The following is a 6138-nucleotide window of genomic DNA, read 5'->3' as shown; positions in this document are numbered from 1 at the left end:
TCTCTCTTACTAAGTATTTATCAATTATATATTGAATGCAATATCTACTTCACTGTTCTTGGCAGGTACCATCTCTTTCTAAATAAGTAGCCTTCTCAAAAAAGAAAACTTGAAGCATTTGTTTCACATGGTTTGGTTTACTAAGCAGTAGTTGCTTTTTAATCAGGAGTTGTGATATCAAAAATAGCTGTCTATGTTGCTAACACCATCTCACTGTGATGCTCAAGAGGTGAAGATTCAGCTATGTGTGATAGGGAAATAGTTTTAGGTCTCTCTTTTAGGTAATCTCTTATTGTGTTAGTGGCTAGTCGCTAGTATTTTTTCATCTGCAAAATATTCTGGCATTTCATTGGGACCATTGGCAGCAAATCCATAAAGCCCTCTTCACACACAGAAGGTGGTAACCATGCAGTATCAATTTAAATAAATTTTACTTGGTTTTAATAAATTTAATTAAATGGTGTTCTATCTTTTAAGAATTTTGTTTCCCAGATGCTTTTTTGTTGTGAACTGTCATGAAATATATTTATCTTATGAAGGATATTTAATTTTTCAAATGTGTTGGATGACAGATGCATGGATGGTGGTCTTTTAGGTCTTTGATGACATCTATTCTTATGAATTAAATCAAACTTATGAATTTGTTTTGAAGGACCATTGCCATTTCCTCAAAATCAACTGTGTTCTGTCTCCAATCACATGTGTGTGTGGCAGTTGTCTCCCTGAAACACAGTTTTGCTTCAGCATCATCTGGAGCTCATTCAATGTAGTGAATTGAAATATTACTGAAACAGCCTGTGAAGGGGATTGCAGGATGTATGGTAATTGCACACACAGAATCACACTGGAGAAATGGAGTAAAATACCAATATTCTGTTCACTGCATCACAGTTGTTAACCATAAAACGTAAAATACGGCTGCTAGGCATGCTAGTACAAATTAAGATTATATGATTGTCACAGTGTAGCTAGTTATTTGATAAGTACATTGAAGTGCAGTTGCTGAGGGGTAAAAGCTGATTTATACACACATAGCACAGAACCATAAAGGCTCTCAAACACCAGTGTGGTTGCCAAAGAACAGAAGAAATGTCCATCTTAGGAATGCACTAGATGATGTCTGCACACATCTGATAAAGGACCTGATAAGCCACCCATTAACAAAAAGCAGCACTCCTCTTCAAGTTGTACAGGAGACCAGTTTGTAGCGCAGGAAACAATCATGTGTCATTCACAAGAAGCAAGAGTCTTTTCCACCAAAGCATGGACATTGATCAACCATAATTACATACCTGAATGTGCATATATAGCAGAACAAATACCTTACATTTCTTCCTCTTCAGCTAATGAGACATTTCGTAAGTAAATCTTTTGCCCCTTTAGACAGTTTTTCAGATGTTATGAAAAAATATTAACTGTTTGGATTAAAAAGAAACAAAACCAAAACCCCAGGTGTTTTGAGAAGGGAATCTACTCAGACACACTAAAGGCCAAAAAGGGTCCAGCAAAGAGACATGTAGCTTCTGTTTCTAGTTTGAATTATTCCTCAGAGGCAAGTTACTGGAGAAAGAGAGATAGTTTTTTCTAGAACTGGAGCTGGTTAAGAAGTTGGTTTTTGCTGTCTTTTTGGTCGCAGTCCCATAGAAGCATTGTGAAACACAGGCAGGTGTTGGCAGCTGGGGGTTTGTCAAAGGCCAGCCAGGATGAGACTCAGAGGAGTCACTCACCTCCTGTGTAGACTGGCCTAAAAGGAGGCAAGAGCTATAGAAGAGTCTTTTCTCTCCAGAAATTTACCAACAAGGTACATAGACAATTTCAATCTTATCTTCTAAAATTCTGTCCACTCTTTTATCTGAGAAGCCACTGATAAGCTTAAAATAAGGTACCCAAACTGTCAAAATGGGCATTGTGACTGAATCCCTAACGTCTACCAGGGAGAGTGTTGTCATGTTTGTCAGAGTCTCCTGTTATTGCAAAGATCTGGGTATTGCATCAGCTTTGCAAAGTCTGTGGGGTCATTGAGGTACTCCTGTTCAGTTTCACTTTTCAGCTGTTGGCCTTCTTTGAGGATTTTTTTGGTCAGGATTAGATACTCTGCTTGACTTCACCTGTGGACTTTTTGATAGTAAATGGTGAGCACTTGCTCCTTCCTGGTTTTACCAGACTCAGACTGGTCAGAAAACACCTATTTCTGAGACAAGCGAAACAGTTCTCTGATGATCCCTCCTACAGCCTGCTTCACCTTCTGCATGTCCCTTGTCAGAATTTGTGATGCGCCCTAAAATCTCACACAATATGAACCAAACCAGAGATAGAAGTTTTTCAGACACTCACACAATGTTTTGGGTTACTGGGTTCTCTATTTGCTGTACATTCACACTAGACGTCTTGTCCCTAACGCCTGTGCTGGGACTACTACTAGGTCCAATTCCAGCAGAGACACTTGCCTGCCTGTGTCTGGGACAGGGTCCCTCCAGCACCATGATCTGCAGCAGTTGCTGTGGAGGAAACTCCTGTAAGAGTTCCCCTTGGGTAGGTGAGGTGATAGAGGCCTGGAGATTGGGCCTCCTTTTTTCTTTCCTGGAGTTATTCAGGAAGCAGTTGTTTCTCAGCCGTTTTGGGGGGAGCCAGCCATTTCCTACCTCTTTCTCTATCTCAACTAGACACTCCTCAGTGTTGTTTAGTTGGTGTTGTGTTTTGTTGAGTTTGGTGGGTTTTTTTCCCCCCTGTGGGCAGACATCATCTTCCATAGTCTTGGTGCTACCATAGCCCTTCATCCCCAGGTCAGACATTTCCCAGCTCAGGAAACATCGGTTCAGCCTCCGCAGAACCCAGCAAAGAAGTCCAGGTTTAGCCACTTTCAGACCAGGTTTCTCAGTTTTGGGACCGATAGCCAAGGCTGCTTGTCTGATTTGGGGTCTTTTTTTGCCATGTTAACAATGGCAATGTTAATGGAAATGTTACCTTGTGTCACTTCACATCTTCAATCAGGAGAGTACTGAGGTAGATTTCTAATCATAAAATCATTGATGACAAAAGTAATTTTAATTCAGTGAAAAGTTGTAAGGCCTTTATTGTGCATTTTCTCAATATGTGTGTGTAGAAGGGGAAGAGAGGTCATGGGTACTGTGAGTGTATAGTGTCACCTCCTGCAGTTCTCAAGTTGTCATTTCAAATCAGACATCTGGGCATTTTAGCAGTGGGACCTGTGCAAGAGCTATTCGCCTGTGTATCTGCTGCTGCACAGTTTTCTGCCAGAAAGTGGAAAAGTTGTGTGTCATTTTTATATCATAATTTGATGACATTGTGTTTAAAACATCTAGACATTAGCATTTAGAATAAATCAATGTATACTCTAATTTGGAGAAGAATTTGTTCCTTTTGTCTTGGTTTACTCAGGAGTTTTGTGTTTGTGGAAGGGTTCTGAAAGCAAGAAAACGTATCTCCACCTGACAAGTATATGAATGAAAGTGGGGAAACATCTACCAGCACGCAGCTCAACTCCCCCTACCTCCAAGAAAAGGAAAATAAATAAAATTTTGTTGAAACAGAAGGCCTTTCAAAGTTATTTTGTCCACAATACTTTTGGTTGTCGATTAGGGTGCTGTAGAGCTGTTTTCCTCCAGCCTACAGGTAGCTGCTATTATTTTCTCGGATCTGTGCATTGTTTAGGCTACCAGTTCATAGGTATCCATATGTAAGTGCTGTGTGTTACCACTCCCTTGTCTTAAACAGCTAATAACTTGGCACCTAGGTGAGTACAGCCTTCCCCCAACACACACCTCTGGTGCTTAGCTATCAAATATCCCTCCCCTTCTCTCTTCATACTGTCCCTTTCAGGCAATGAGGAAGGTGGGGCATGGCTAAGACACTTGCTCCTCAGCAGGTGCCTCCTTAAAGTTTGCAGAGGTGCTTCGTGAGTCACTGCCAGCTGTTGCCTCTAATGCTGAAGTGACATCCGTATCTGACTGGTATGCAGCTGGGAGCACGATGGGATCATACTGGAGTGCTGGTGAGGTAAGTGTGAGAAAATTCAAATTGTAATTCATTAGAAGCTGAAGATGACCTGAGGTGGGTTTGTGATTGGGATTCTGGTGCCTAGAAGAGGACTTGGGAACTGTTAGTCCAAATTCATGTATGTATTTACTTACTTATGTCAGGCTGAGTGATAGCTTTGCTGATACTGGCTGCCCTGTGAAGGCACTTTTGGTGGTGGAGGGAAATTCAGCTGCAGTGAGTGATCCACATGGAGGCTGGGAAGCAGTCTGAGGTGCCTCAAGGATCTTGCTGTGCATTTGGGCTGAATCTGTGTTTTGATGCAAGCTTTATGTAAGTTGGGCTCTTCCATGGCACAGCGTCTGCCAGCTATGAGTATTGTCATATGCTGTGCCCACGTAGCTGTGTTACCAGCTGCTTGGTAGCGGTGTACACAGGGAAGTCACTGACTAAAACCAGTGCTTAATCATGGACACAAAGATGACCCTAGTTCAACATTTGTGCATGGCTAAGACCCAAGAAATTCTTGATCTGCCTTTGTCCATAATCTCTGAGACTTTTTTTTAATTACTTTTTTTGTGGAACATAATTTGGGGGCCAGGGGAAGCCCTAAAACTGCCTGTAGGGCTTGAGGGAGTCACATGCTCTGTCCTCTCCTCAGCTCTGATATTAATCTGCTGTTTGGCTATGAGCAAGTTATTAAATCATTCTGTGCTCTGCTTCCCCTGCTGTAAAATAGAGATTATAGTGCTTCTCTCTATAACGTGGATGTGTGTTAGCATAAGTGTGCACCTCAAATGTAGGACCCCCATGGCTTAACAAATAAAAAGCACAAGTGTCTAACCAGACTGGTTAAAGAAACACTAAGTATCTACAGGTTCATCCTTTTGAAAGGAGGGGAGAGTAATGAACAGTCTGGCGATGGTCTGTGCAGAAACTATGTGCACAAAGCAAGGAATGGGACTGCCCTTTCTCCTCATCCCCCTGCCCTTAACCTCTGAAGGAGGCTTGTGAGAAAGAGTAAAAGCAGAGGCTTCTTGGTGAGGGGAGGCAGGATAATTGTTCCAGTCAGAACCTGAATCCAGACAGAAGACATTAAAACATGACGTTCTGTTTTGGAGAGAGACATAAAATACAGACCAAGGTTGGCTTATTGTAATTCAAGAATGATAGGAGAGTTTGCATCCAACTTCTCAGCTGGGTCAATTCCTAACTGGAAAAAGAAAAGGAGTGACATAACCCCCCTAAAGTATTTAATGGAGTCGTTTTGCTAGCAGAGACCGAGGGATTAGGTAATGACTTTCAGTGAAGCAATAGCTAAATTTCAGGTACTAAAATCTGTAGGAATTAATAATTTACTTGGGTTGTGTCTAGTTAATTTTCTTTCCTTCTGCGCTTAGTGTTTCAGCTAATGCTCCTTTTTGCAAATATCCAGCATCTGGTTTGGGTGGGGAAGTTTAGTTAACATCTCTTCCTAGGTTGTTTTCTTTTGTGCAGATTCTGCTGCATTTGTACTGGTGGTGCCTCACCAAACAGTTTAATTTTCCTCTGGGGTCATGATTCTTTTGAACATAACTAAGACATTGAAATCTACAGTATCATGATTGTATGTTTTACCGCGCATTGTTTCTGTTTCCTAACAGTTCTTTGTATCCCTTCATTCTCTTCTTCCTGACCACAATAGCTGAACACCTCATTACCTTTCATGTATTTGCTCTCCATCATTTCTGGGAGCAGTTCCTGCTAAAGATTTTAAATGGAAAGTTGGAATTTTTACTAAATAAAATTATCTGCTTTCCATGTAAAATTTCAGCTGTTCAAGAGAATTGAAAACTTGTTTTTGTCTGCAGATGTTTGATGGAGGGGTTTCTCATGCACACCCATTCTTTGATAGCTTATTTTCTCAGCTTAATTACTGATAAAGATTTATTTTAAATTAAAATATCCTGTCATGTAATGCAAGCATGAATTTAAAACCATTTCACTGTGTTACCCACTCTACTGTTATTTTTCTCATCAATAGCCTCCATAGACAGAGGACTATTTCCTCTTTTTCTGCCTCTTTTTTTTAACTCTACATAGACAGGTTTTTAACTTCCAAAGCAGTGCAAGTAGTTCATCTTCCAGTTTTTCTGCATGGCT

Source organism: Strix uralensis, chromosome 4 (genome assembly GCF_047716275.1).
Source record: "Strix uralensis isolate ZFMK-TIS-50842 chromosome 4, bStrUra1, whole genome shotgun sequence".
Classification (NCBI taxonomy): domain Eukaryota; kingdom Metazoa; phylum Chordata; class Aves; order Strigiformes; family Strigidae; genus Strix; species Strix uralensis.
The sequence above is the reverse complement of the archived record's forward strand: the minus strand, read 5'-3'. Positions refer to the sequence as shown.